The 20,721-nt window shown below is 36.5% G+C and overlaps 1 protein-coding gene across 1 annotated transcript in view; it reads right to left on the reverse strand.

Moving 5' to 3' along the window:
- LOC121735808 (atrial natriuretic peptide receptor 2-like) overlaps window positions 1-17,513 on the reverse strand; it is a 54,047-nt gene extending 36,534 nt beyond the window's left edge. The window contains exon 1 of the mRNA XM_042126768.1: window positions 17,448-17,513. The gene's annotated coding sequence lies outside the window, so the exon portion shown is untranslated. The remainder of the gene's footprint in view (window positions 1-17,447) is intronic.
- Window positions 17,514-20,721: the final 3,208 nt, after the last annotated feature.

Consider the following 20,721-nt stretch of genomic DNA (forward strand, 5'->3'; position numbering starts at 1 on the left):
ATCACTAAATATTTTATAAAATATGAAATTGTAAAGTCCATACTAATATTATAAATGCGAAAGTGTGTCTGTCTGTCTGTCTGTTACCTCTTCACGCCCAAACCGCTGAACCGATTTTGCTAAAATTTGGTCTGGAGATACTTTCAGTCCAGGGAAAGCACATAGGATAGTTTTTATCCCAGAAAAAGGTTCCCGCGCAATAAACTAATTTTGGCGCAACGGAGTTGCGGGAATTAATTTAATTATTATATTAATTATACGTGGGAGAGCCATGCTTCGGCACGAATGGGCCGGCTCGACCGGATAAATACCACGTTCTCACAGAAAACCGGCGTGAAACAGCGCTTGTGCTGTGTTTCGCCGCGTGAGTGAGTTTACCGGAGGCCCAATCCCCTAACCCCTACCCTATTTCCTTCTCTACCCTCAACTATTCCCTTCCCTTCCCTTCCCTTCCCTACCCTCCCCTATTACCCTATTCCCTCTTAAAAGGCCGGCAACGCACTTGCAGCGCTTCTGATGCTGCGAGTGTCCATGGGCAACGGAAGTTGCTTTCCATCAGGTGACCCGTTTGCTCGTTTGCCCCCTTATTTCATAAAAAAAAATATATCAGCTAGTATTTTACAAACGATTAATAATTTCTTATTGGAATTAAAACGTTAAAATATTGGGATAATGGTGAAGTAATAAAATAAAAATCTCTAATATTGCAGTATATACTCGTTTTTCATGTGTATCAGTTTCTTATACAGTTTTTGACGGTAGTAACAAACATACACATTAAACACTCTATCACCATCTATTGTATTATTATTTATTAGTAAAGCTGTGATTGTAATTTAAACCAGTCAAACCCGCATATTGGCAGATTTTGCTGCAACGATCGTAGCACTTCGTAGCGCGTCTACGGCGTAGCGCTACAAGCTACGAGTATAGTATAGACTATAGACTATAGACAGTCTAAGGGTCAGCGCAGACAGAGAGGAAAAATCCTCGCGAGGTCTCGGGCATTTCGTTTGAAGCACTTGAAAATAAACTTTAAAATGATTACACTAAAGTACGATAAGGTATTCCCGCATATCCTCGACGACGCGCGAGATTTCTCGTACGGTTCGAGCATTTTATGCACTTTCGTATATTAATTTTAATTTTTAAAGTTTATTTTCAAGTGCATGGCCAAGACGGCGCGAGGATTATTCCTCTCTGTCTGCGCTGACCCTAAGAGTCAATTCAAACCGCAACGCGACGAGGCGAGACGAGGCTCGGCATAAATTTATGTATTTGACAGATTTCAATTGCGTGAGAGGTCTTGCGAATCTGTCAAATCCATAGAAATTAACGCCGTTCCCAATATTTGATCTATCTCTGGTTTTGCCCTACTAGAGATAGGAATAGCTCACTTTACGGCCTTTCCCAATATTTGATCTATCTCTGGTTTTGCCCTACTAGAGATAGGAATAGCTCACATTAGACATTAGAGACATATATTTTATACCAATTGTGAGCTATTCCTATCTCTAGTAGGGCAGAACCAGAGATAGATCAAATATTGGGTACGGCCGTTAGACATTAGAGATATATAATATGTCAATTCATTGTTAGCTGCATAGATAGATAGATTTAATATTGGGAACGGCCGTTAGAAATGCATCTACGCGTCGCGTTGCGGTCTGAATCAACCCTAAGTCGCATGATTGAATGATAAGCCAGGTTAAAGAGAGACAGAACTTAAATGATAGACAAGGAATGCATATTTACATAACTTAAAAAGGAATTTTATATTCCATTATATAAACGGTTTTTAATCGTCTTAGAAGTAGCCCGCGTTAATTTTTAACAATGACGAGTTATGAATGCAGTCATGTTGTGTCGTTTTTCTTTTTGTGTATATTTTCATGTAAAACTGTATGTGCAACAAATTGTTAAATAAAAAAAAATAAAAAAACATGTTCTTTAGATTATTTAGAAGAAGAGTAGGCATTCATAAGTTAACAAAAAAAAATGTGGGCTAATACACAAATCCTTAACAGCTACCAAATATAGTTTAAATAAATATACGTGGGAGAGCCATGCTTCTGCACGAATGGGCCGGCTCAACCGGAGAAAACCGGCGTTTTCTCACAGAAAACCGGCGTGAAACAGAAACTTGCGCTGTGTTTCGCCGAGTGAGTGAGTTTACCGGAGGCCCAATCCCCTAACCTATTCCCTTCCCTACCCTCCTCTATTCCCTTCCCATCCCTACCCTCCCCTATTACCCTATTCCCTCGCGAGTGTCCATGGGCGACGGAAGTTGCTTTCCATCAGGTGACCCGTTTGCTCGTTTGCCCCCTTATGTATATATATATATATATATATATATATATTTGAGGTACAGTATAATAATAATTGTACCCGTTCTGTATTATTATCATATATTATATACCCCTACTTATCGCTACTTTATCGTTTAAAACATCCTGTATACTGTATAATTTATTCCGCTCATAACTATACAAAGTCTCTCTCTAAAAATTCTCAATTGCTTTTAAATTAATTGAAACGCCAACTTAATTAAAGAGCAGAAAAAACCTTGTGCCAATTAACATCTCTTTCAAATGCAAACTGAATACAACAACAAGCTTCAATATATTTTACTGAATGCAACGTTTGCTGAACGCATAAGGGTTAATTCAGTCCGCAGAGTCGCATTCCGAAGCGGACCCCTAGACGATACATTTTGTTGGGCAATATCACGTATTGTGCAATATTATTGACCGTCTAGGGTTAGTTACTGAACGCCTTTCAATCTTATTGTCAAATAAGTGGTTCAATAAAATATTTTTCAATATTATTGTAGATCTAGGGGCCCGCTAGCAGAGTAGACAGAATTATAGAGTATGCCGACTTAGAACTGATGTTGAAATTTTTAAATTTGACGTATTATGACGAAAATCGTCGCTAGGGTTGTTAACTTGTTACCTATGAATAAACAACAAGTCCTTTAGGTACTTAGCACGGGGCCAGACTGACGTGGTGTGAAGCGTCCATAGATATTATTATATTATTATGAATTTAAAACTATGACATATTCGATGGACGTGTTCCTCTTTGGTCGTATTGTTGTTTGTGTTTTGGCACATGTGATTAAAATTGTCAGAATCCAATTTTGAAATATTTATTTTAAATATTTAAAAATAAATTATATCAGCCAGCGCGAGGCACATTCCGTTCATAGTCCTAGTGAAACCCGACGAATTTGACAGATATTGAAACCTGTCCGTCTCTTTGCAGTCGAACTACTGGTCGTTATGTCTATTGTGCCGCTAGTATAGATTTGATATTGGAAATCTGTCAATTCAATACAAATTAATAGAAATCTACGCGTCGCGTTGCTGTCTAAATTGACCCTTAAGGCCTATGTTCACATTAGACTATGATTGCAAAGCGACGTCGATAATGGGCAATCCATGCTAATATTATAAATGCAAAAGTGGTCTGTCTGTCCGTCTGTTACTTCACGCTCAACCTCTGAAGCGATTTTGCTGAAAGACATGGAGATACTTTGAGTCCCGGGAAAGGACATAGGATACTTTTTATCCCGGAAAATGTACGGTTCCCACGCGATAAACGAAATTTGGCGCAACGGAATTGCGGGCGTCATCTAGTTTAATAATATTCTTACTGTTCGCTCATCTCATTAAAACTTCCACAAAGGCGTGTAATCTAATTTATTTCGTTACAATTTTTCGCGACGAACGTCTTACGTCATGTTTAGTGTACCCAGTGAATAATTTAGCTCGCGGCCCTGGTGAAATTAAATTTGTGACATCCCTGACAATATTTTTTATGACTATACAAGGACCTAGCAAGAAGGTCGTATATTAATTTAGCAATGAGAGTCAAAGGCTTCTCGGCGTTGGGGTATGATGGTAAACCAAGATTACCATGATCAGCTTTTTCAGCCTGAATTGTCCTAACCAAATTAAGAAACAATATTTTTCCAACGCGGGAAGCGAACCGTCCTAGTCAAGACACAAGCCACTAGACCACAGAGGTGTTTTAAAATTATGGTGTATATTATTTTAGTAATAAAATAATATACACCATAAATTAAAACAAAGAGAAAGGTTTTTTTATGCCAACAGAACCCTCGTACTCCGACTCACACTTGACCGTGTTTTATTAAAATAAAAGCGTGCCGTATTACCGTGTTTGCGCAGGAATGACGTCACTACTGTTCAAACAACAGAAATGGCGCCTTAACACTTTTTATATCTACCACTATTACTTTCCTTAGACCGTAATATTATTATTATACGAGACGCTAGTTAAGTGTGATAATTTAACGGAATATTTTTTACATCATTACTAATAATCCTTAAAACACGCATTACATCTTCACGCCTCAACTGCTGAATTGATTTTGATAAAATTTGCTAAAATGGGAAAGGGGATAGGATAGTTTTGCAGAAAAATGTGTGGTTCCTGCGCGATTGACGAATTTTGGCGCAACGGAGTTGCAGGCATCAACATTATTTTTAATTTAATAATCCTGTAACATACAGTCTGTCAAAAAAGAGTAGACGCTAAAAATGTTTAAACCTCATCACGATTAAACTTACTCTACTGCATGATAATGATATTATGCGTCCGCCCGAACGCGCGGTCTGGCGGCTACACAAGCAATAATTGAGTATTCAAAAAATATATATTATTCATTTTTTAAATGTATTTTATAACCTTATTATTAATAATATTGATATTTAATGCAAGAACCTTAAAAAAATGTTTTTTCAATTAATTATAAACAATTAAAAATTCATGAAATTTAAATTAAGTCACGTGACTTATAAACGCGCCATGATTGAGATGTGACGTCACATTCTTTAATACATTTCAACAGTATACGGCATATTACCCTTATTTCGTTGATGTTTAAGGTCAAAATTGTTTGCGCTAACTATAATATGCCATGTACGTAGCTAAACTTTTTAGTAAATCCAGACTAAACTGATGCTCCTATGTCTTAAGTGCCCGTTTTGTTTATTGTAAAACAAACTCTACTTTTAGTACTGAATGTGTGTTTTGGTTTTCAGTTTTAATAAATTTAGGGCTTTGGCTTTAGATGATCCAATAAAAACATTCGTTTGTTAAACAATTCGTGGTATGTTAGTACTCCTGTTTTTATTGTTCTGTGGTAAAAAAAAAACATTATGGCTTCACACGCCCTTGGCTTAGTGCCGGAGCTGTCGGCGTGTCTTCCAATTTTTATTTTGAAATTGAATTATTGCGAAAATAATAAAACAAAAATGTTTTGTTATAAAACTTATATAATATGATCTTTCCATTTATCAAAAAAAATATTGTTGAAACACTCAATTGTATGTAACGATATTTTATTTAAATAGCGGGGCGGTCTTTTGCTTGTGATCTCGTGGCGTAGCCGCTAAACCGCGCGTTCGGACGGGCGCATATAAATGGAGCCTACAATGCTAAGTACTCACATACGGTTTTGCTCGATAGTTTTACTCCAAATCGAGCAAAAACCACCGTGTGGACCGCAAAACTCACAGCTCAAAGGCTCGCATCGAGCCGGCTCGATGGAATTAAATATATCTTATTTCCTTCGATTTGGAGTAAAACTATCGAGCAATGCGAATGTGTGGACGAAAGCCCAAACTGTGAGTTTTACTCGACTTGATTGCTCGATCGAGCAAAACAGTATGTGAGTACTTAGCATTATACTGTGATTGTAGTCCAAGCTGAAATGTATGAAGCTCAAATTGCAATGAACTGTCTGAAGTTGATTGAGAACACTGTGCTCGAATTTCAACTTTTACGTCAGTGATTGCAGTTCCAAACAACTGTTAACTGGCTGTCAGTTCATTTGAGTGAACTTCAGCGTAGGTTCCGAAGTAAAACCCAGTATACTCATCAGTGCTGAGCATAAATTAGGGTTCAGTAATCAACCAAGTTTTGTTGATTACAGAACCCTATAACGGAACCCTAACGAGCAGATTTTTTGTATATTATTAGTTGTATAATTTAAGAGTAACATTGTCCTACAAATAGAACAATCCATATTTTAGGACCATCAAGTCAAAGTATGAAATTCTCTCTATCTCTGTTAGCTACCACTTTCGAGATTTTTCGCAAAAAAAATGTTGTTCGTCTTATCAAAATGAAGCTACTCACAAAAAATAGCGTGATAGTAATAAAAAAAATGTTCTAGGGCTCCCGTACTAACTACTAAACACTAAATATGTCATGCCCTAAACCAACTATTCTAAAAGTGTGCACTATGGAGACGTGCCCTCCGCAAAGGCCTTGTTGCTCCGCGAGCAATACATAGATCATTTTTAGACATGTCATCAGACATGACATTGAAACAATTCAAAGAAAAAACATTACTTTTTTGGGGGTCCGTCAAAAACTTCCTTCCACTTCCTAAAAAGTTTTCGTCACCAAAAAAGTTTGAGAACTGCTCAAAATAGATTTAGAAATCACTTTGTATGCATTACGATGCATTTCTTTCAGTCAGACTGCCAGCAGAGCCGAGAAATAAATCACAATTTGTCAATCAAAAAGCAATCCTCCACGCTTGAGCGCTTACCCATAAGCGATCGTTACATTAGTCGATTCCGCCGACCTACATATCGCCGAATGTAATGGGGACTTAGGGAATTAGTGCTAATTTATACAGTACCAGAACTAAACTAATAACACTACGTTCTACATGGAAGATGTTATGTTACGTGCGGCTTAGGAAAATACATGATTGTGAAGTATTCATGAATTCTAACAGTATATTATTACTTATTTTTTAAATGTATAAATATTAAATGTTAATTAAATGTTAAATAGGTACTAAATTTCGGTGGCCGGTTTCATTTTATAATGCCCAAGTGTGTGTGCAGTGCACGCATAATCTGTTCCTTTAGTTTCATTGTCCAACGCGACCGACGAGAGCTGGGGGGTGAGCCAAAACTTGTTCGTTTTCGCTTCGTTATAGAATCGCCGATGAAAATGTATGGAATTGACATAAGCGTTCGTTAATATAACGTTGACGTTCGACTCGTCTTATGTCAATTCCATACTTTTGATCGGCGATTCTATAACGAAGCGAATACGAAAAAGTTTCGGCTAAATCGCCTGATCAGGCGGACGTTTTACACGCCCATCCGGCGCATGAATATTTTTTTATCACATAGTCAGATCATCAGCCTGTATATCCCAACCATACTTGAAAACGACACTTTTGAAACGTGAGAATCGAACATACGACCTTCGAATATAAAAAGAGCCATGATCTAAATTCTAAAATATTGGATCACAGAGGCGACAAGATGTGAACATTGTGTAGCAAGTAACCACGTGGTAATAATAATAATAATAATAATATCTATGGACGCTTCACACCACGTCAGTCTGGCCCCGTGGTAAGTACCTGAAGGACTTGTGTTACAGGTACCAGACAACGGAAATATATTTAATACTTTTATACTATATATATATTTAAGATTTTTTATTATATGATACACATATTTAATACACATCCATGACCCAGGAACTTTGAAAACTTTTTGTTCCGTCGGCGGGATTCGAACCTGCGACCCCCGGCTTGAGCTACCAACGCGCTCACCACTGAGCCACAGAGGTCGTCAATGCAGTCATCGTCAATGGTGTACCACAAGTAAGCAAGCTTACAATTTACATGTAAATAAATAAATAATAATTAAACTTTTTGTATCCTTAATCATCCCAATTCCCAACTGCAAATACATACAGTCTACATGTCACTTAATACCCTTGGGTATTAATGCCTAGGATCTAGTTATATCTAGTTATGCACAATAATTATCTATTCTTATCTTAATATATATATATTTCTTGTGTGCGTGTGTATGTGACTGAACTCCTCCTAAACGACTGGACCAATTTTGATGAAATTTTTTGTGTGTGTTCGTGGAGATTCGAGAATGGTTTAGATTTACAGTTTGGTCTACTAGAAAATGTTTTTTCAATTAATTTCTTATTTATAAGGAGTTGTTGATTTTGGAATGTTTTACATTAGATCCGGCGGACGGCGCTATCATCGCATTCAATATTATTCTATTTCAATTTTAGTTTGTCCTGACAGATGGTGCTACGATTAATTTGAAAAAAATTTTGTTATTCAATTCATGTGCTGATTAAAATATTAAATAAATAACACATAGGCTACAATTTTAACCGACTTTCAAAATGGGGGAGGTGTTATGTTCGTTTTCTTATATTCAACGATTACTCTGCCGTTTGTTAACCGATTTTCAAAATTTTTCTTTTGGTATATAGGGTATCATCCCAATTTGGTATTATATTCAGAAAAGTGGTGATCTGATGAAGGATCCATAAGTAATCGAGGGAACTCCTCAAAACTTATAGGGAAACATATGGTGACTTCGGTTTCGTGAGAAGTATTCTAAGCATATGCTACCAACAAGTAAGATTTTGCACCGAGATATACCTGGTATACCGTGGTTCGGAAGGTGCCGAGAGAATTCCTGATTCTTTATAGATACAAGTTTGGGAGTTTCGGCGTTGTTTTAAGAACAGAAAGCATATGCTACTATGCAAATTACATTCTTCATCATCATCATCATCATCATCACTACCATATTATACCATTTCATAGTCTTTTAGATCGAGACTCGAGTTTGTCAAGCGATAATTAAAAAAAATCTATATCTACCTAATATTATAAACCTGAAGAGTATGTTTGCTTGAACGCGTCAATCTCAGAAACTACAGGTCCCGATTTAAAAACTTATTTCAGTGTTAGATAGATCATTTATCGAGTAAGACTCATCATTTATCGAGAAGGTTATATTATATTATTACTCTAAGACTAATACGACAGAAGAAACTCAGGAAAATGTGGGAAAAACGGGGGAAATATTTTTTATGGGAAAATGTACCTACGGATTCTGTAAAATTTCTAATTTACGCGGGCGAAGCCGCGCGGGACATCTAGTATTATTATAAATGCCTTAAATCCATTCTTATATTATAAATGCGACAATGTATCAGCTGTCTGTCTGTTACCTCTTGAGGCCCAAACTGTTGAACCAAGTTTTCATTTCAGACACTTATAGTCCCGGGAAAGTGCATAGGGATTTTTTACCGGAAAAGATGTACGGTTATGGCGCGATAAAGTATACTTTTGGTGCAACGAAGTTGCGTGCGTTGCCTAGTGTACAATATTATCTAGGCCTTAGATAACATTATGATACTATGATAGATAATATTATAACTAGCTATTTGACCGAGCTTCGCTCGGTATTCTATAAAACACGAATAAAATGACATTTTCTAAAAATGGTTCCTAGCTAGATCGATTTATCGCCCCCGAAACCCCCTATATACTAAATTTCATGAAAATCATTGGAGCCGATTCCGAGATTCCAATTATATATTTATATACAAGAATTGCTCGTTTAAAGATATAAGATAATATGTGCTTTGTCCATGTAAATTGGAAGCAAATTTTAACCGACTTCAAAAAAATTGTAATTTGGCCGTATTTTTAATGTTAATTGTTCGCGGGTTACTTCGCCGTTTGCGAACCGGTATTTCACAGATAAGGAAATTAAGGGCCTGTTTCACCACTTCCTGATAAGGTGCCGGATAGGCTTATTTGACAGATTCTCCATACTCTATCTGTCAAGTTAAGTGGTGGATAGCCTTATCAGGAAGTGGTGAAACAGGCCCTTAGTTATTTTTTTTATTGTTAAAATTATGTTATTGTCAAAAAATTGAAACCGTGTGGATTATATGGCATTATAATTTATACAGTTAAGTAGATTCTTTCTACCAATACTTTTCCAGTACCTTAGATTTCCTGTGTATAACCCTACTGTATCACACAATGCATTGAACCTCTATTGATGTAGGTACTTTGTGATGTTAATATCTTTTGTGGGGCGCTGAGTTCTATAGCTGCCAACACTGACATGCAACATAATGCCATGCTACTGGCTTTGTTATGATAATTCCATAAAAGCCTTGTTTTAGGTATACTCTTATATTGAACATCAATCACTGGATTGGAAATAAAAGCACTTAAAACCTTTTAGTGTTGCGGATTAAATTCTAGGCTTTTTTCGGGCCATTAATAGGCTTTGTCCACATCTGTATCGTGATCGCGTAAGGCTTCGTCCACATTTGTATCATTTGCGCGATCAGATCTCCGTCGCGTCATCGCGCGCGATCATCACGTATGCGTATCATAGTGTGGACTGTGGACGCCTATTAGATTATTCTGCTGAACATGCGCGTATTTGATATGACACGTATCAGATACGCGGTTATTAACCGCGCTATGAACCGCCGGTTAATAGCGATCGGGGCGTATCATGATACGCGTATCATTTTGATACGCTTCGATGATACACGACGGAGATCTGATCGGAGATCTGATCGCGCAAATGATACAAATGTGGACGAAGCCTAACAGATCCCCGTCGCGTATCATCGAAGCCTATCATGATCGCTAGAAATGTACCTGATGATCGCGATCATTTTGCATCCACACTAGCGATCATGATACGCTTCGACGCTACGCGACGGAGATCTGGGCCTGTAGACAAGTGACAAAGCGCTAACGCTAACGCTAACGCTAGCGCTACAAAATGTATGCGATTTGACATAAGTCATCGCTTCGCTAGCGAATACTAATGTCAAATTCATACTTTTTGTAGCGTTAGCGTTAGCGTTTTGCCACTTGTCTACGGGGGCAGATACGCTATCATGATACAGATGTGGACATAACCATAGCCGACTTCAAAATAGGAAGTTATCAATTCGACACGTATGTATGTAATATTTCCAGAACTGCCCAGTTTTCGTAAATGATATTTCGTAATGATATTTAACAGCGTCCAATTACTCCTATGATTTTTAATATGTATCATAATTCAAATGTCAAAGATAATATACATATTTTAGTTTAATATAACTGAAACTGCATTCATAAATATTTAATTTAACAAACGAAACGCTTTTAAGCAAATGTGACACTGAAAATTGTAATATCAGCAATAATTCATTTCGGTTCTAAGTCAGAAATTAGTGAAATGTGTAAATGCTATTGAACTAATAATTCTAAGGGTGAGTTCACATTGCAACGAGATGCGATGCGTTTTAAATAAATATGAAATTGTTTAAAAAACTAAACTTTATTTACTAAATTACTACATAAGAAGATAAACTCTGAATAACACCATGCAAAGGTCAAAGAGGGTACTACTAGCATAATATACAGTAAATAATCCGACCAAAACGGACATGTTGCACACGTCATATCAGGATATTGACAGAAACGTTGTCAAGCGTCGAACAAAACTTTCCGTTTACTGTCTGTGCTGGTGCTGCCTTTGGAGTGAAAACAAACAGTGTTATATCCTGTTAAAAAAATATTGCCATAATGTAAATAGCAAAACAAAATTCCCGGGTCAGCTAGTCCATACTAATATCCATACTAGTAGTGGAAATTATTGCTATTTTCTATTAATTTCATTAACGTCATGCTAATTTTGATGTCACAGCATGCTAAGTATTATTGCAGCTTTGCTATTTGCTAAAAACACGTCATGGTGAATTATCGGTTCGCATCGCACCGCTCGTGGCGAGTATTATTTCGCATCGAGTGAAAAATAGCAATTCATTAACAAGTCGTAACAGCGCAGACGTGGTTTTTATCATGATCGCAAACTATTGCTTCGCACGATAATAATATTAGCAATCGTATTTTTAGCAAGTACGATTATTGCTAATGCTATTTATACCAACGCTAATCCATACTAATATTATAAATATGAGAAAGTGTACAGTCTGTCAAAAAAGTCATGAAATTAAAAAGTGGCAACATCGTAGTGTCATCCCTTTCAAATCAATCTAAGAAAAAAGGGATGACACTACGATGTTGCCACTTTTTAATTTCATGACTTTTTTGTATGTCTGTCTGATTTTTACCACGCCACGCTGAACCCGATTTTGCTGAAATTTTGTTATGAAGATACTTTAAGTCCCGGGAAAGAACGGATAAGGATATTTTTGTCCAAGAAAAGTGTACGGTTTCAGGTAAAGGATAAATTAATTTTGGCACAACGTAGTTGCGCTTCTGTAAACTCTTTAATTCGGGTAGTAAATAATAGTTTTTACTTTTTAAATTTCGAAAGAGTGAAAATTCACTCCCATTTATCAAGATGACTTGGGTAGAGTCAGGAAACTAGTAGAGTTATATAAAGGTTCTATAACCGAACAGACAGGTCAACGACCTGAGCGAAGCCTCCGCAAATAATCTCACGTCCCTAAGCGAAATTAAACTCTGTTCTCTATAGCTAAAGTTCGTTTTGGTTTAACAAGAAGAGAACATTACTCTCCCAATATTTTAGAAGTCGGGCGTAGAATTTCTAGCGTTTGTTGAAATTTCTGGCTTGTATCGTTATTTATGACTGAACTGGACGTGTTAATTAAAAACAACGGTGCATTTCAGAAGTTTACGTGGAAGAGCCATGCTTCGGCACGAATGGGCCGGCTCGACCGGAGAAATACCACGTTCTCACAGAAAACCGGCGTGAAACAGCGCTTGCGCTGTGTTTCGCCGAGTGATTGAGTTTACCGGAGGCCCAATTCCCTTCCCTATCCTCCCCTTTTCCCTTCCCTTCCCATCCCTACCCTCCCCTATTATCCTATTCCCTCTTAAAAGGCCGGCAACGCACCTGCAGCTCTTCTGATGCTGCGAGTGTCCATGGGCGACGGAAGTTGCTTTCCATCAGGTGACCCGTTTGCTCGTTTGCCCCTTATTTTATAAAAAATGAAATAAAAAGTGATGACATAAAATTCTAGTATCGCTGTGTTTGTTGTTAAGCTCCTTTAAAACCGTTGGATGTATTTTAATAATATTGTGTGCTTATCGGGTAGGTCTGGAAATCGGCTAAGATCTATTATCCTATGCCAGAAAGTTATAACGTAAGGTAAATGACTAGTAGATTGGACAGTACCAGTCATTGGGAAAAGCACAAAAACACCATATTTATTAATGTTGCTTTAAAAATTACCTGTTTTTAAAGTAAAAAAACGCCTGTTTTTAAAGAAAAACAGTCAGTTTTTAAAGCAACATTAAATAAATATGGTGTTTTTGTGCTTTTTCCAATGACTAGTACTGTCCAATCTACTCGTCATTTACCCTATGTGGCAAAATAATGTTTGCTGGTAATACGTAATACATACTTTTACCCAGCGATATAGCTAGTCAAACAATTAAATGAAACTTTGCAAATATTTTTGGAGGCATAAGAAGTTACATCTAAGAATACTTGATACTATTAAAAGAAACAAATCTTATATATAAAATTCTCTTGTCACAGTGTTTGTGCGTGGTCTCCTCCAAAACGTCTCATCTAATTTTAAATTTTGTATGTTTATTCGTTAGGTCTGAGAATAGGTTTTTATCTACTTTTTATATTGATACAATGCAAAACAATGTTGCCGGGTCACCCAGTATTCATTAAAAATGTCCTGTGTCGTTACAATACTAACAAATTCTTTGAAAATGCTACGTCATTGAGGTAGTAAAAATACTGGACGCCCAGAAATGTTTAGTCATAAAAACTACCACATTAAACATTCAGCCGTCACTGAGCGTATGAAATATTATGAAAATGTATGTGAAATATGAAAATTATTTCTAGAATGTTAATCGTTACAATGTATGTATAATTAGTTAATTACGCTTTTGCATAGCTTTTATAGCGGGCTTTGAGGGCGGCGAATTCAAGAAATTCCGTAACGAAACAAACCTAACACCCACACTCCGACCGGCACAGCGGCGTTGACAGAGACGTATGCGAATTATAATTGCATTATTTTATTGCGTATTTTTTCTAATTATACCTACGTCAATCTGAAAGTAATATATATACTTTTTACGAGATGAGAACTCTTCTTTATTTTTCCAGGTATTCGGAATATCGCAATCCCAGATAACACGAAAATTGGTTATGCAATTTTATCGTAAATAGATAACAGACTAAAAAAGTACAGAAACTTTCACATTTCTTTTATAATATTATAAGTAAAATCCAGAAGATCATAAATATCATTGTATATTGTATCGTTTGTTGAAGTATCTTAGTCCTGTTCTTCTTTGTCTCTTTTGGTCTATATCTCACATCTCATTAAAATCTTATCCAGTAACAAGAACCATCTATTTCGAAAGACGGAGACGGATTGGCTAAATGTAATTAGTCAGTATAAACTATCAACAATTTATCTTACTAAGAACTACCGCATCAAAAAAGGCAATCCGTTTTTGAGGGGCTATTTCACCACTTCCTGATAAGTGCCGGATAGGCTATCCATAACTTATGACAGATAGAGTATGGGGTATCAGTCAGATAAGTAATAGATAGCCTATCCGGCACTTATCACGAAGTGTTGAAACAGGCCCACTTCTTTAGCAGCATTGTGCACTTTGGCATGGGTAAATAATGGGTAAATATTATGATAAAATCGTTTAGGAATTAAAATTCGTAAGATGAAGAAAGATTAGACTGCCGCCGGGGCGTAGGATAGGAAGTTATATCCTGCTCCTGCTGTTTAGTTTTTCTTTTGCCGGTACTTCCATAAAATATTCAAGGTTTGCTTTCACAGTTGGTTATAAATTTATATTTCATTAATTTATTTGGATCAAAAATATAATACAGCCAGTAATAGATTAAATATCAAACTTTACAGACTATAAAATTTTAGTATATAAACACAATAAGATATTTTTTCACTTGAGTCCCAATAACGTTAACTTTAGAAATTTAAAACAACCCCCGATTCAAAATGCTTACACGCTTATGAAAAATATTTAATCAATTAATCATTCGATCGTGGATTCTTGGAAATCTATTATTATTATATTGTGTCTCGCTCACCGGTGAGCTTATGGGGCTTTAATTTAAATCACTGAAAGTTTCTACATGACGTAAATAAAATTAGTTCAAATAACAAGTTACAAGCCTAAATTACGTGAAATATAAAGTGAAATAAATAAACACACCGGCAAAATTAGAGGAACATAACAAAATTTTCAATTTTTTTTTAATTGTTCACTGATTTTTATATATTTATTTATTTATTTACTAATTGATTATTAAAAAATAAATTGATTATAAATTTAGGGCATAAAAACGTGAAAAATAGAAAAAAATCAGCAAAAATAAAAAAATTAAGAAAATCTTATAAATTTCAGTAGTAATTTTTTAAGATAAATTCTTCATTTTTATTAAAGAAATGCCATGTTAAAAGCGTGTAATGCTGGTGTAATGCCTTCTATGGATCTCAAGAGGGCCTGGATACGCCATTCCATGCTTGCATTTTAATTGTCAATCATTTCCTGTGGGATATTCTCCTACTCCTCCAGTAGCGCCAACTCGAGCTCCTGGACTCATTTTGGAGCTGGAGTTTTAACTCGTACCGTTCACCCATTGATGTGCCACACGTCTTCAATCGGATCCACATCCGTAGACCACGCTGGCCTCTCCACCTGGGCTACGCCAGCATCGTTTAGGTAATAATGCCCGATTTTCTTACTCTATGGACGCACATAAAATTGAAAATAACTACCTAAAACTGTGTAAAAGGCACACCATGCAGTTCCAGGATGTCGGTGCTATAGCTCTGTACTGTCAAAGTACCATCATCTATAATCATCAGCTCCATGCGGGCTCCAAATCATATGCAACTCCAAACCATTACGAAGCCTGCATCATAGGCCACTGTTTCCGGTAAGTTTGATGGCCTGTAGCTTTCCTTATGATTTATCCACATTCTTTATCGCCTGTCAATACAATGTACACAGAATTTGCTCCCATCACTGTACAGCACAAGATTTCACTCACTTGTCTAATTTTGATGTTCACGCGCAAATCTTAGCCTGGCTCTTCGGTGTCCTGTCTCAAGTTTTGGTGCCCTTGCTGGCACTTTTGAGTTTAATTTAACTTATTTGAGTCTTCTTCTTACTGTACAATCACTTACACGTTCATCTTGGACCTGTTCCGACAGGTTTCGTGTCTGCATAGCAGTTTGAGGTCGATTTCTTAAGTTTTGTTTCCTTATAAAATGGTCATTCTGAACCATTGTCACCCGATATCTGCCTTGTTCTCGTCTCCGAACGTAAGATCCAGTCTCTCTGAAGCCTTGAAAGTTACGATGAACCACGGAAGCCGACACACCTAAGGCCTGACTGACCGAACGGTAGGTGTGACCTTTCTCTATCGTGGTTACAGCTCTAGCTGTCGCAGATGCTGGGAAATCACTAATTTTGTATCTAAGCAATGTGTTCTTCCAAAAACCAAAGAATCAAATGAGCTGAGCATACCTTGCACCCCGCTAAAACGCCATTCTTATCAGGAACACTTACAACGTCAATAATCGAAAAACACTTGCCAGTTTTGTTCAATATTTTATTTCTTGAATGAGCTTAGAAGCTATAAAAAAGGCTTTCAGACAGCCCGGCCCAGTTGAGTTCAAGTTCAACCTTTTTACCAATGTTCCGCTAATTTTGCCAGTGTGTGTAGTACAAGTATTGTTTTTAGGTCAGAGTCACTAAATTAAGATTAATATTCGAGTTTTCTGCGTGCCAAAGGTCAAAGCTTACGGAAAATGTTTTAGACAAACTCTGAATATAAAATGTCTACTTATATAATATATAATAATAATAGCTCTCACACTGGTTTCGGTGACGGTGGCCGGTTTCATTGAAACCAGGCCAGCTACGCAGGAGTAATTTTATAGTGCCCAAGTGTGTGCGCAGTACACAAGGGCACTCTCTATTCCTTTACTCTCATAACCTAGTGGGACGGAAGACCGACACGACCGGCGAGAGTTCAGGCGCAGGACCGACTTTTTACATGCCCATCCGACGCATGGATCATCTTACTTGTCAGACAATCAGGTGATCAGCCTGCATTGTCCTAACCAAACTTGGAAATAACATGTTTCCAACGTGGGAACCGAACCCACGATTTATTTACTATATAATATATAGTAAATAAATGGTAGCTAAAATTCTACTGTCATAAAATTAAAGACGCAAGAATCCAATGAAAAATTTCAAGTCTAGGTAAATTCCCAAAAAAACGTAATTTCTTCGTCGAACTTCGCCTCATTGTATATTCATAAAAGTTAATTACTCCCGAAACCCTTACTTTTTACATTATTAATGCAAGAAAGTCAAATTTCATCCCAAGTTTTTCGGTAAAAAACATATTATTTGCCTTAACTTTCACTAAAACGCTTAAAAATTAAAAATATATAATACCCGAAAAATTCAAGTATAAATTCCATAATTCCCGCTTGAAAATTTTTAAATACCCAGAAATCCTAAAAATTCAAGTAATTCTCAGAAAAAAATTCAAGAAGTGAATTGAAAGACTTACTTCTGTCAGTCCAAAGAGGTCACAACACTTCACTTCACTGCGCTACGAGCGTAGCGCGCTACGGGCGTAGCGGGACTGGCGTAGACCCGCTACGGAGAGTGATCAATGAGCTACGCGCGGTATTTTTAACCAAATTATACTGGGATAACATAAAGGTGGTTTTTACCGGGATTTTTAAGGCCTATGTTGTCTCAATGCTACTTCCTCCAAAGGTTTTCTTTCTCGCTCTAATGAGTTGGGATTAGTTTATTTTCTTCCTCGCTCTAATGAGTTTTGATTAGTTTAACTTTTTTTCCTAATTTAGTATTTTCAATGAAATGGGATTAGTTTAACTTTTTTTTTCTTAATTTTGTGTTTTCGCTAAAAATACTGATGAAGTGCTTTAGAAGTATTTTTCGAATTTGTTGGTTTTATAAATCACAATAGATCCTCAATTGTTAGTGTAATTTGAACGCAACCCAATGTTTTGTTTATTGTAACATTTTAATGTACTCGATACTTGCAACCCACGATGTTGGTAACCCACGTCTATAATTTGTAATCTGCGTAAAATGTCAATTGTCGTTGTCACTAAGGCCCGTATTTTTGGTCAGTACTCAAGATGCATCTCGGTCTCAAGACACTGTTCAGGCTCTGTAATTGGTTGGCTGTCAAAATTTGGACCAATCACAGAGCCGAACCGCGTCTTAAGACCGGGTCGCATCTTAAGTACTGACCAAAAATACGGGCCTTAGATTATCTATGTTCTGTTCTCTTCGTTGGTTCAATCTCTGTATGTACAAGTGCAAAATAAACTGTATGCAATTTTTCAAGTCGTTTATTATATATTTTCACCAAAATATTAACATCAATGCTTGTCGTATTTGAGTATATCCACTTCAATTCTCGTCAAAGTGGCGTCAAGATCACTAAATACTTTTTCTAAGTTTCTCATAAATATTAACTGTCTCAAACACTAAACTTTTGGCAAAATAACGTCCATTTCTAACTTCCCAGAAATCACATAATTTTAAGGAAAACCATGATCTTAACCACCTTAATAGCGAAATTTAATTTTACCTGTTTATAACGGCTATGATAATCTGAGATGCAAACGTAATTGAATTGAGGCCCCGCGCCTGGAGCCCCGGCTCTTACCCGAGAGGCCTCGCTTTGGGCCCCACGCCTCGAGCATAAGTACTTGTACTCGAAAATAACAAGGACTTTTCTGTGATACTTGTCGTTGATACAAAATGGAGGTCTACTTTAGAAATTTGTTATGTAATATAATAAATTGTGTTATTATATTTTTAACGTCCGCGTTAATACGGTCCACGGTAACCGTATATTTGCTTTTAAATCGTTCCTTGTCCGTTTATAATGATCATCTGATACCTACTTTTCGAGCGCTTAAATTAGACCAACTTTTGTCAAAGAATTTCAACAACCGGGTTTTTTAGCAAAAGCGTTGCTTAGCAAACAATTCATCAAGCCCCATACGGTCACCGGTGACCGAGACACGTTTTTCCACGATCGACGGGTTAAACCATAAAGTTAATATACCTAGCAGAATAGAGAAACAAAGGCCTGAGCAAGAGAGATGTCACTATCAATAACAGTGCGTGGTAAAAAGAGACATGTGATACATGACAGCAGCACTCTTTTTTGACGTCCAGTCGGCACGTACTGCACGTTGACAATTTAATCTCATAGAAATCGTGTTCAATCATGCTTGTTTAAGTGTATACCGTGTATACGTACGCATATTTTTACACACAGATGAAACCAATTTCGGTTTCGTTTGACAGCTCTAGATTGTTGCTCTATTCAGCTAGGTATATTAACTTTATGGGTTAAACATAAAATTATTATGTCACACCAATCTCTTCGTTTTTGGTACGCAATTAAATTATAATCAGTATTATATTTTGGAAATGAGAAATAGATTTTGGACGATTTTCAGACCTTCAGACCAGTGTTTACAGTTTTCATCACAATCAGACAAGCATTTTGCAGGAGTTTGGCAACGAACATCATTAGAAGTTTATTGTATGTAGGACGTACTTAAATACAAATATGTTCAGAAATCTCATTAGGGCGGGTCTGGCTCTAATTATGTTGGCCTTGTTCTCGCTTTCGGTCACTACATTAGCGAAGTGCTTGAGACTAGGAGGAGATAAGTGGATGCCTACAGCCTACAGGTTTTGAAACGTTCAATTTTGAAAAGGCCCTAGTAGTAGAAATGCGAAAGTATAGACAAACTGTGGACATAAACATATGGTGCCGTTTTTTACCGCGGCAAATCGCGACCGACAAAAATTCAATTAAAATGCTACTTTATGACAGACTATAGCCTATGTCATAAAGTAGGATATTATTTTACTTTTTTAGGACTATAGTCTGACATAAAGTGGCATTTTAATTTAATTTTTCGGAACGAAGGGCACTGATGTAAACATTGTAAAATTTAAAAGGATCGTTTTACTGCTAAAACTAAAAAAAACAGTTTCTCGCTGATTTATTTAACAGGAGTTTATCTATTCAATAGCACTCTTTATATTGGTTAAAGTTTTGACGCCAGCCAGTCGAAATCGCTAAAAATACAGCCTAGTCAAAAACCTCAAAATCAGTATCAGTGGTTAAAATGTAATGTAAAATAGATGACTATAAATATTGTGATTATCTTACTACAAGTTAAAAACTAAGGAAAAGTAACTCTGTCAAAAAATATGTTCCACAATACTTGTCAAAAATGTGTACCGGTACACATTTCAATACATTTGCAATATTTAGGTGGAGGGGTATCAGGCTGACGTTACATGACAGTTCGAAAAGAACCAAAACGGTAATAGTATGGGAGTTACGTTTCCTGTGATTATACAATAATGTTTATACCAACCGTTAAAAATACTTTTTTTACTCAGAAATATAACCTGCTCACTTTTAGAAGTCGGATAATTGTTTAATTGTACAGAAGTTGTCGTCGGATTACCAACACGCGCTAACTTCGCAACGACAATAACTTTGAATTACGGCCTAACTCGTATTATATTATTATATCGTAACTTGTTGACATATATTACTCGTATGTGAAAATAATATATGTATAGTGATCTCATAAGCATAATTATATTTTGAGACTTTCTCGTACGAAAAACTAGATTATGTACAGTCTGCTACGAATAATAAAAACTAAGTAAAAGTAACTCCGTCAAAAATCATGCTCCACAATACTTGTCAAAAAAGTGTACCTTAGGTACACATTTCCATACATTTGCAATATTTAGGTGACCTT

This window comes from Aricia agestis, chromosome 18, assembly GCF_905147365.1.
Source record: "Aricia agestis chromosome 18, ilAriAges1.1, whole genome shotgun sequence".
Lineage (NCBI taxonomy): Eukaryota > Metazoa > Arthropoda > Insecta > Lepidoptera > Lycaenidae > Aricia > Aricia agestis.